This window comes from Amblyomma mixtum, chromosome 5, assembly GCF_055824585.1.
Source record: "Amblyomma mixtum isolate Tamu chromosome 5, ASM5582458v1, whole genome shotgun sequence".
NCBI classification, from domain to species: domain Eukaryota; kingdom Metazoa; phylum Arthropoda; class Arachnida; order Ixodida; family Ixodidae; genus Amblyomma; species Amblyomma mixtum.
The window spans coordinates 79,896,143-79,907,573 of NC_143016.1; the positions used below are offsets into that span (position 1 = coordinate 79,896,143).

Genomic DNA, 11,431 nt, shown 5'->3' on the forward strand with positions numbered 1-11,431 from the left:
TATTTTGCACTCAAGCAAATTTATGCCAGCTCTGCCTCCGACCTAAGTAAGCATTAAGCGCATAGTGGGTCTAAAGGAGAAAACTAAAAAGAGCTAATTTATTCTTTCGGTCCATGCTCTGGGAGCAATTGTTTGCTTACATTCTTGTTAACAAACGGTGTTCCTTTCCAAACTGCTTCCATGCGTACAGCAGTGGTCCTTACATGCGTACGGATGCTTATTCAAGTGAGGGATTTTTGTAGGAGTTTGCTGATTCCCTTCAACACGTGGGGGTTAACAGTAGACTCAGTGAAAATGAGCTCAAATAAGCTGCATTTGGTTCAGTGCTCAAGCGGGCTATTGAATTTCTGGTATATGAGTTCTGGCCTTAACCTTCGCCTGTGCCTAAAGCCGCCAAGGCGCTTCCCACACGGACTTGTTCATCCGTCAGTAGACTTCCTGCTGCCCCCCCCCCCCCCCCCCCCCCTCAAGTCCAGGTTTGTGAAACAAGGTGGCCGCACACCACACTGCGATGTAAACTCACTTTTAATGCTATAGAAAGGAGGCCCCATGGTGTCAAAATGCCTCATCGGTTATAAATTTCGCCCTCTGGCTACAGGGAAGTGATGTTACCAGACCGGATCATTCTTACTGGCTGGAGACAAGTGACGTCACGAGAAGAAAACATTCCCATTGGCTGGAGAAAAATATGGTCACCAGACCAGAAGTGATATCACTTCCGGAGCTATTTACTGCTATCGCATTACCAACACATAATAGAATTAAGTGTCCGTGTGAATTTTTAAATCCTCTTCTTTCTCCTCGTTTGATCCTATATCTCGGCATCGCCGCGCTAATCTGAACGTCATTTTTTTTTCATCTCTCTGTTTTCATATATGTGTCATGTTATTAGGGCGGAAAGAGTGCATACATACCCTTTTTTTCCCGCTGGAGCAGGCAACTCTAGTGCTGCGGCGCTCACGCGGAAAGGTTCTTTCGTTCCATCTATTTCCTGAGGAATAACAGGTCGAGTTCCCGCCTTGCAATTGGATTTTCATGGCACCTTGTTGGCACGCTCTATGTAGTCGAATGCGCCCGTGCATCAAAGCGCTCTTGGAGTCCCATAGAGAGGGAAATATAAAGGTAAGGTTTTCTCAGGGTTTATTATCGAATGAACTGTATTTAACGTATGCTTAAAGTGGCAAGTACTTCCCAGGTGAACACACTGGATGTAACGGGGATCAGAGGGGAGTTTTCCTTTCTTTTTATTACGCGCCACTCAAAATGCCAAATTGCTGGGTTAGGCACCGTGCTTGCACAAGGTACACAGGCGAAGAACAGGTGTTATTTCTGAACTGCTTGCTCCTGCGCTGATTCTGAATTTGTGAACTTTTTGCTCTTTTTTTTTTCACCTCAGGTGCACGCCATAAGGGGACCTCACCAAACTGCATAGAGCCTTACGTTGAGCCGGGAACGACGTGCTCTCCCTGGGTACAACCGAGCACGTGTGCTGAGATGGGATGCGAGAAGGAGGGAAAAATCTGCTGCATGGACAGTTGCGAACACCTCAAATGCGTATACAATGAGATACCGTTGAAGTGAGACGCCCCATTTTCTCCAGAACTGTCAAACCCCGCAGAAGATGCTCAAACGACAGCGGGCCGTTGTTGGTTGCACGCACAAAAAATACTAGAAAATAAAGCTCTCCGAGTTCTTCGACGCCTACGTGGCGTAGTCGTTGCCATTCTTTTTCGTCAGTCGCAAAGTTCATACTTGGAATTCTTAGGCCACCTGCCGCGAATTCAGCACAACTCCCTAGGGCGTTTGATAACAATTCGCACGGTCTAGGAGCTTATGAAATGAAAAGTGTAGTGGCTCTCTAGACATGTGAATCGTATGGAGTGCAAAAACAGGCCCAAGCACTTCATTCAACAAGTCAGGAAGTGTTCAGACCATAAAGCTGTCTCGGCTGGAAACTTGAAAACCACAGCACCCTACATGCTTGATGGTTACAACTGTCTGCTTCGTTCGTCAAAACCATGACCGGTATAAGAGCAGTCCCCCCTTTTAGATTCACTCAGGGGAATTTGGCCAGTTTATAGATGTTTGCACAGCATCTGCAGTGGAGCTGGCGAGCTGACAATATGGCACGATCATATTCAATGTTTGTAAATAGTGAGTAAAACGGGTCTGAAAGCCTGCTACGCTTAGCGGGTTTTCGGGCCATTTGCTCTTACATCCGTGAAGTTTTTTTGAGCTTTAGAAAAGCGAAAAAATACAGAACTCCTATTAAAGCAAAGGAGCAAAGCAGGCATCTGGTGTCCGCACTGAATGAGAACAGCATCAGCGCAGCGTTAAAAAATTGGTGTGCAACAGCGATCGAGTTCCATTTTAAGGCATAGAACAGGCACTACAGTAGGAGGCTTACTACTTCCTCCTCCTACCTCCTGCTACTGAGTATGAGGCTAACTACATAAGACCACGGATTATGAGCACTCTAGTAATTGTCCTGCTGTCGCTGAAAGAAAGAGAGCGCAGCGGACATACCTTCGGTGAGGAGCTATCATCGACAGCTGTCCTACAATCAGTTATTTGTAAGACACTTGACAAAGCACAGAATTCCCAGCATTGAGTCGTTTACTGCGTTTAGCCACACGCCCGGAGGCAGTAGTATGTATTAGGGCTTAAACAAACCGCTCCACCTCGTATATGTTAAAAAACTTTTCCTCCCCCCCCCCCCCCCCCCGCTTCTTCCATGCGAGAACTCGCAGATATGAACAGCCATGTTTGTTTAGAGCATTCGAAAGCGCAAAACTCCCAGTCCTCCTCCATCCTGTAACGTTTGAGCACGGCAACTTGGCGATTTTTGTGTCTAACAGTTAAAGTGTAGAAACTGTGGAAGGAAAGGACGAAATAAACATAAAAGACAAACACGGTACTTACTTGTGGAAGAAATTCTATACGAAAGCGGCAAAGCAGTTATGCATGAACTGCACCCGTAAATATAATGCTATAAGCGTTGCAAAAAACAAGGCGTTGAATCCCGGGGTATGTCCTTCATAACAAACAAACTGTGAAAAAACAAATAGGTTAGTAGTCCGCACGGGAGTTCAGTGGCTTTGCCATTCGATCCCACTTACGCCGACCGCAACTCGATAAAGGCAAAATACTAAAACTCCGGTGCGCTGTGAAATGCCAGCACACGTAAAAGAACCACAAATGGTGTAAATTATACCGGAGTTGTACAAAGACGCCTACATGTCATTTCGACGCGTTAAACCAAAAGATTTACAATTTTATGCAGGTCAGTAGTATTAGTGGCTTGGCGTATGCAACTTGATACTCGTGCAGTCATTGGCCAAAGTTTTCGGGATGCTAATGCGCGGAAAAAAAAATTATTGCTGCGAGGTCAGGCAGAGTACATCACTGAAATTCATAGGAACATAAGGAGACATACGTACTTCATCTGCTGCAAAAATACAATCTGCCTCTCAAGCGGGGCAACGGAGAATTATTTTTTTTTTCGCAAATCTGCATCCCGCAAAATTTGTACACTACTGCACATACATCAAATAGAAAGAAGTCCCTAGTTCTAAAAGTGTTTTATACTGCAGCTGCACTGTCCTTACAGAGCATGCACCTGTACATGGATTCTCCTTCAACGCATTTTATTCTCGTAAACAGATCTCCTGCTCAGCTATAAAAAATGAGAAGAAAATGTTTGTTACTACTACGTGCCGTTCCCCAAGGGCACAACCAAATTGACTACAAGGCCTCCACCAATGATTGTGGGGTTCTGACAGAAAGAAGTGCAACCACAATATTTAGCAAGTCCAATTGCCGCGGTCGTGCAACTAATAGCCTTCTCCTCTTAAGGTGTCACGGACGGAAACCTACGCAGGACATAACCCTCTGCATATGGCAGAAAAGTTTGCATTCCCGTCTGAACTATTCCCGTCTTTGTTCGAAGTGAAAGCGCTCACAGTCAAGCGCCTCACGAGAGTTGTAAGCTCAATGAAATAGGAAGGCTTCGAAATATGCCAGTGTTGGTTCTTAGCCAAAAATTGTGTCCTAATTTTTGGCATTGAAATAAAGCATATTCGTTCCGAAACATGAGTTCTTATGCTTTTCGGAAACACTGAAATGGTTTCGCCCTATGCTTACCTCGCTCACGCACTGGTTATTTTTGTGTTTTTTTGCTTTCTTAACATACATATGCCTGCTTTTTATCATATTTTCAGTAATTCGCGCACGCGTATGCAGAGGTTTGCCTGTTAAGCAACAGCAGAGCACGGCTGATAAGCGCTCCGTGCTCAGAAGACAAAGCTATCAAGAATGCCATTGAGGCAGACGGGAAATATTCCACAAGGAACTCATCTGTTGCATACGGCTGACACCGCAGAGCTAGATAAGACGGATGTTTCTGGGAAACGCTCACAGTTAACCGAGGAGAATGACACAGATATAATTCAGGCTGACGCAGTGATAAAAGGTCGTGCGCCAGGAGTCAAGCACCGCCGCAGGCCATCGGATTCTCGTTATAAAAGCTGCGCTCACAACTGAGACGTCACCACTCGATTGTCCGTCCTTCATCCGATCGACCCCCATTGACGAGAGAAGCAAGCGTCCACGCGTCCACGTCGACTGGGAAATGAAGACCTCTACTCTTCTCGTTCTGCTGGTGATAGGCGCGTGCCTGGTGGCAAGTGGCAGCGCCTCGGTGGCGCCACCCAACTCGAGGGTTCGGAGGTCTGACTGCGAGTACGAGGAGTGCACGGATGAAGAGTGCGCCGCACGAGGCATGGAGTGCCGGCCCAAGGGGTGCGGAGGTTCACACTGCGTGTGACAGGTGAGGATCGAGACAGATTTACCTGGACGAGTATGTTTTTTTGCTGTTTACTGAGCCTAGCATATTATTGCGAGAGCAATACTACTTGCACTTTCACGCTTGCGTGCCGCGGCCGGTGGCCACCATCGCGCCGCGGCGGTGACCACCATTGACCTTCATTTGACCTTGATTGCATTACATTGGATTAGATTGGATTAGATTACATTGGTTGGGTTGTATTCGACTGGACTGGATTGGATTAGATTAGATTAGATTACATTAGATTAGAATAGATTATATTGGATTGGATTGGAGTGGAGTGGAATGGATTGAATTGGATTGGAGTGGAATGAATTGGAATGGATTGGATGGGTTTGGTTTGGATTGGATTGGATTGCATTGGATTGGAGTGGATTGAATTGGATTGGAATGGAATGGATTGCACTGTATTGGATTGGATTGGATGGGATTGGATTGGATTGGTTTGGATTGCATTGGATAGGATTGCATTAGATTGAATTGGATTGGATTGTATAACCGATGCATCACCACAAGTCTAACCACAAGCACCACCACCAGCTACACTACGAGCTGTACCATGGCGTACGTACGGATATTGCTTTCCTTTTTAGTGAGCGGTTAGTAGACTTTCAGGCTCATACGATGTGGCATTGAATGTAAGCTAGATTACTTAAGTTTTCGTACTTCATTTAATTTTTTTTTCAGCAGGAGCCATTGTTAGGATTCATCGCTTCGGCTGTGCAGTTTTCGAGTCGACTCTCAAGCAAGGGATCTGTCGGATAACGCAGCCCACTGGTGCTGAAGCAGCAAGAAGTAATTAGAAAGAGCAGAACTGGAGCGACAATGTGTACTTGATTCGAACTCAACAGTCCGGAATATTCTTGTAAACATGAGCGAGATTCCGGAATAAAATGGTGAAATGCGATTCGTGTCTTTGTTATGTCTCTCGAAAAAACAGTTTGCTTTCCAACTCCACAGCGAATTATCCTCGGTGATGCACATACCGTTCCGGGTCCCGTTATACTTTCGTCCTGTTTATTTCACCCCGTTTCACCCTGGGGACCTTCGATGCACTTAGCATGCTTGAAGAAAGAATAAGACTTGAATGCTCATGCCCCTCTTTCTGTGTGAGAGATGAGCAGTATCTTCCCAACTCCCTATCCCCACTTAGCTATGAGATTTGTTATTGAAAGACCCACTTTGTCCGCACTGACTGGGATCACATGACCTCTAAAGCGTACAGCCGCCAAAAAATGTTTGCGGTATGCGTGACCGCATAAGAAAGAAAATTCAGGGGGCACTTCTCACGCTCGCCTATATCGAATTCACGCATCTTTCACACTTGTCTCCCGAGGATTGGTCAGTGACACTGTACCAGTTTCGTTCTCTGATAACTGTATGGTGGTTGCTCGCCTCAGAGGCAGCGATTGATCGAACCTTCTGCCGAAATGGGCGCTTTGGAAGCTGAACTCTTCAGTAATTAATTATGAAGAATTTGTTTTTCGTGTCCGCTCGCAACTGGAATCCTGTCTCTCGAGCAAGACGCCGTTGTTCGCCACTTGGGAAATGTTTAAGTGGGACGTGCGTGCTACAGCTATAGAAATTGGTTCCGTGAGGTCGTTTTACAGGAAACGTCAGGAGCAGACACTGAGGAAGAAGTTGTACAACCTGTATGAAATAGAATGCGAAGCACGTGGCTTACATACGCATGAATTTGCTAGTATCAAAAGTGAGTTACAAAGATTTGATGTAGAACGCTACGGGGGTGCCCGTGTGCGATCTCGTACCAAGCATGATCGGCAATATGAGCACCCGACATGACAGGTTTTGCTTCATAAGCGCCGTCATGCGACTGCAAAGTTTATTTCGGTGATGATGTCCAATGGCAAACTAGTGCCCAGTACAACTGTGGTGCTGACCGTATTTGTGGATTATTCTACAGACTTGTTTAGTGCTTCACCTGATGCGCATAATTTGGAAATTTTTGCGCATTTCCGCACCTTAGCGAGCCCTTTATCAGGAGACGATTGTTCTCTTATTAACGGCTCTTTCACGCAGGAAGAGGTGGGACATGCAATTGGTCAGTTACCTGTCTCAGAAACGCATGGTCCTGACGGAATTTCAGGCGGATTTTACAGGGATTTTAAATCTATTCTCACTCCTGTCCTGCTGCAGGTCTTCACGGGGGGGCTCGATATAGGATCCCTTCCTCAGTCTTTTACAAAAAGCCACACAGCGCTAATACTGAAAACTACTGATGAAGGAAAACTGCTCTCGTAGAAGGTTATAGGCCCATTACATTGACAAATGAGGATTCAAAAATGTTTGATAAAGTCTTGTCAAATCGCCTGTAATTCGCAATGTCGTTACTCGTTGGATATCACCAGACGTGCGGTTGGAGAGGCCGCTCCATTCAAATTATTGCTCACACTCCGCGCACAATTCTTGAATATTCCTCCAGCTGTCATGAGCAGCTTGCCCTGCTTCAGATTGACCTTGCGAAAGCATTTGATCGCGTTCGCCATTCACTTCTGTTTTCACTTCTAGGGCGAGCAAACATGGGTTCTACTGTATTTAAAGAGGTGAAACTTTGCTACAGCAACTGTTCAACACGCTTAATCATTAATGGCCAGATCTCGAGCCCTGTGCCAATCTGCTCTTCCGTGAAGCAAGGCTGTGCGATGTCTCCTCTGATTTTTGCTCTTTGCCTGGAGCCGCTTTGTTTGAGTGTTTTGCATAACAATATCTTCCATGGGTTCAATGTTTTGGGTAATGAAGTCAAATTGCTAGCATATGCTGAGGATCTTTCATTTTTCTGCATTGACAAGCCCAGCATTGATGATGTGTTGTCCACGATAGATCGATTTTGCATTGTTCTGTAGCGGCAAGTCGGTCTGATAAGATTGTACCAACAATGACGTGTGCCTGACTGGCATGCAGCGTTATCTATAAAAGTACGCTGCTGCCTCGAATAAAGAGCTTTTTGCGTTGCTGCCACTGAAGCGTCTGTCTGCTGCTGATAAGAGAATATGTCGCGTTTCGGGTGCTCAAATGAATCGCTGCAAAAGTGTTTGCCTATGGTTTGGTTCATTGGACACAACTCCGCCCCTGTAAGCTGGAATAAAATGGTCTTGTGTGCCTCCTAACTATCTTGGTGTTGCACTTCATGCCTACAGATCAAGTGCGCATTACTGGAGAGAGCGTGTTCCGGCCGTTGACCGTTATGCTCAGACATTTGTACCGCATCGGCTTTCACATTTTGGTCGAGCCCAGACTTGCAACACCTTTCTGGCAACAAGAATTTATTACGTACTCCAGGTCCTTCACTGCGCCAGACATTACATACAGCGTTTCCATCGTATATTTGCGACGTTTATTTGGTCTCCCAAATTTGAGCCTATGCGGCGTGATAACCTTTTCAGGCCTGTTTGTGCAGGAGGACTGGGCCTAGAGCACCTGTATGCGAGGCAGTTGGTTGCCCGTTTCTTCTTTTTTCGTTACTGTTCCCATCCGACTATTAGAGCATTCTTGCAGGTTAACTTCATGACCCTACTTCCGAACTTAGTAGATTCTTCCAATTTTACTGAGCGCCCCCGTTTAGTAGACTTTATGCAGGAAGGTTATGCCTTCGTGCATTTTGTGACAGTTTGGTTTTCAAATCAGTACTTATGTTCTGTTTCGCGCAAAAACCTGTGCAGGGATTTGATATCGACGCTCTTCCCGCCCCTACTGTATCGTTCTCTCTACTTTGGGCTTATGGGTCATGATGTTTTAAACCGAGTGAGTAAAATGCAAATTTCTCCTTGCACCAAAACCTTTTTCTATAAATTACACACCGAAACTCTACCTGTTAACACGTGGCTCGATAGGAAAAACATTTTTGTGTCCTCTGTAAACTGTCGCTTCTGTAATGTGCCTGAAACAATTGAACATTGTTTTATAGACTGCAAAGACGCGATTTTGTTTTGGGATGTGTTGCAGATGACTCTACAGAAAGATTTTCTCCTAAATTCCTTCAGTGTGCGCTAGCTTTTTGTTTCCCAACCTGACTGGAAACCCTATGATATGATTCTTCTGATCGGACTTCATAGCCTTTGGAAAACGCGCATGCAAGACAGCAACGTTGAACCTGTTGTTTCGCACAGGATTCATTTTAGCCGAATGCTGCTGCAGATAACGGACATTTACAAAGAATTGGACTTTTTACCTGATTGGTTTCCTCTCCTGATGCGCTGTATATCCTTACCGGCCTTTTAGTTGTTTAATATCATGTTTTTGTGACGTTGCGCTTACCTAGGTGCTCTGTAAATATTTTTCTTTGTGTGTGTATGCACACCCATATGTATATATAGCCTTTCTGTACAAAACCATGTAAATAAATAACATGAAAGAAAACGCCTTCGTGGCGGAGTGGTAGCGTCTCCACTTCAAATGCCAAAGGCCCTGGTTCGATTCCCAGGCTAGACACAGTTTTTGTTAAAGTAGTGACGCCGAAACGCGGACACACTTGCTAACATTCCTAGGTCACGACAGTATGAGGAATTAAAGGCTTTCGCCTTGATATAATCGCAACGCTGCCTGGCGACTAAGTCACTTCAGTGAACTCAGTGATAATGAGTTGAAATAAACTGTATTTGATTCCGTGCTGAAGCGGGCTATATTGAATTCTCGGTGTAAGAGTTCTGGCCCTAACCTTCACCTTTGACGAAAGCCTTCAGGGCGCTTCTCACGCAGGCTTGTGCATCCCTCAGTAGTCTTCTCGCTGGCGTCCTCCCAAGCTCAGGTTTATGTAACAACGTGGCTGCACTGCACACTGCGTTCTAAACTCACTTTTAATGCGATAGAATAGAGGCCCCATGGCGTCAAAATGTGTCGTAGCTTATAAATTTCGCTCTCTGGCTAGAGCATAGAGTTTCTTACTATTACCTAGAGGGAAAGCTGGCGACCCCTCTATGGGAGTTTGCATGGAGACCCCTCGAGACCACTTCAGCCACCATGGGCGCTCAAAGCATCATGGGGCGGTGAGCTACCGACTGCAGAACTACAACCTTTGGCCAAAAAATAATAGAAAAATAAAGCTGTCCGATAACTACGAATGTCCTAACATTCAATATCTTGTCTAATGATTGCAACAAACGAGCAGAAAAGCATTTAAGTGCAAAGTTTGCCCAAAATAAGAGATGACTAGCTTTCCTATTGGCCAAGTGATGAACACTAAAAAAACTTTATATTTCGTAATTTACAGGCGCACTTTTAAAAGTAAATATGTTTAAAAAAATGTTGTTGCTTAGATACTTTAAGAGGCTTTTTAATGGTATTTCGGAAGAGTAAAACCTTTTATTGGCGTCGTGTGTCGTCGCGTTTTCATTACTATGGCTTTTGCACACTGCGTTCGCGTGAAAGTCGTCTGCGCACACACGGACAGCGTTTTTGGAATGAAACATCTTAGTAATGACACTCCGTGTTCCTGAAAAACTACGACTGTCCCGCAACAAGCAGCTCACCGCCCCATGATGCTTTGAGCGTCCATGGTGACTGAAGTGCAGCGCCGCCAGCTTTCCCTCTAGGTAATAGTAAGAAACTCTATGAGCTAGAGGGTAGTGGCGTTACCAGACCAGAGCCTTCTTACTAGCTGGTGATAAGTGACGTCACGAGAAGAAAACCTCCCCATTGGCTGGAGAAAAGTACCCTCACCATACCGGAAGTGACATCATTTCCGCAGCTACTAATGCTATCGCATTACCAACATATGGTAGAATTAGGTGTCCCTGTGAATTTTTAAACCCTATTTTTTCTTCTATTTCGATCCTCTTCCTCGGCATCGCCGCGCTTACCCACATGTCGATTTTTTCTTCCATCTCTCTCTCTTGATATATTTGTCATGTTATTAGGGTGGAAAGAGTGAATACGTACTTTTTTTCCCGCTGGAGCAGGCAGCTCTAGTGCTGCGGCGCTCACACGGGAAAGATTCATTCGTTTCATCGATGTCCTGAGGAAGAACAGGTCGAGTTCCTGCCTTGCAAATGGGTTTTAATGGCACCTTATGACACACTTCATGTAGTCGAACGCGCCTGTTTATCAAAGCGCTCTCGGAGTCCTATGGAGACGGAAATATAAAGGTTTGCTCAGACTTTATAATGGAATGAACTGTGCTTAGCGTGGGCTGACAGTGGCAAGTACTTCACAGATGAGCACACTGGATGTACCTGGGATCAAGGGGGTAGTTTTTCTTTCTTTTCATCACGCGCCACTCAAAATGCCAAATTTCTTGGTGAGGCACTGTGCTTGCAGACGGCAGACAGACCATGAACAGGTATTTCGGAACTGCTTGCTCCTGTGGTGATTCTGAATTTGTGAACTTTTTCTCTTGTTTTTTCACCTTAGGTGCACGCCATAAGGGGACCTCACCAAATTGCCCGGAGCCTTACGTTGAGCCGGGAACGACGTGCTCTCCCTGGGTAAAACTGAGCACATGTGCTAAAATGGGATGCGAGAAGGAGGGCAAAATCTGCTGCATGGACAGTTGCGACCACCTCAAATGAGTTCACAAGGGGATACCGTTTAAGTGAGACGCCCCTTTCACTCAAGCACTGTAAAACACCG

At 45.5% G+C, this 11,431-nt stretch overlaps 1 pseudogene; it reads left to right on the forward strand.

The window, feature by feature from the left end:
• Positions 1 to 7,509: 7,509 nt before the first annotated feature.
• On the forward strand, positions 7,510 to 9,085 carry LOC149342782 (uncharacterized; annotated as a pseudogene).
• The last annotated feature ends 2,346 nt before the right edge of the window (positions 9,086 to 11,431 follow it).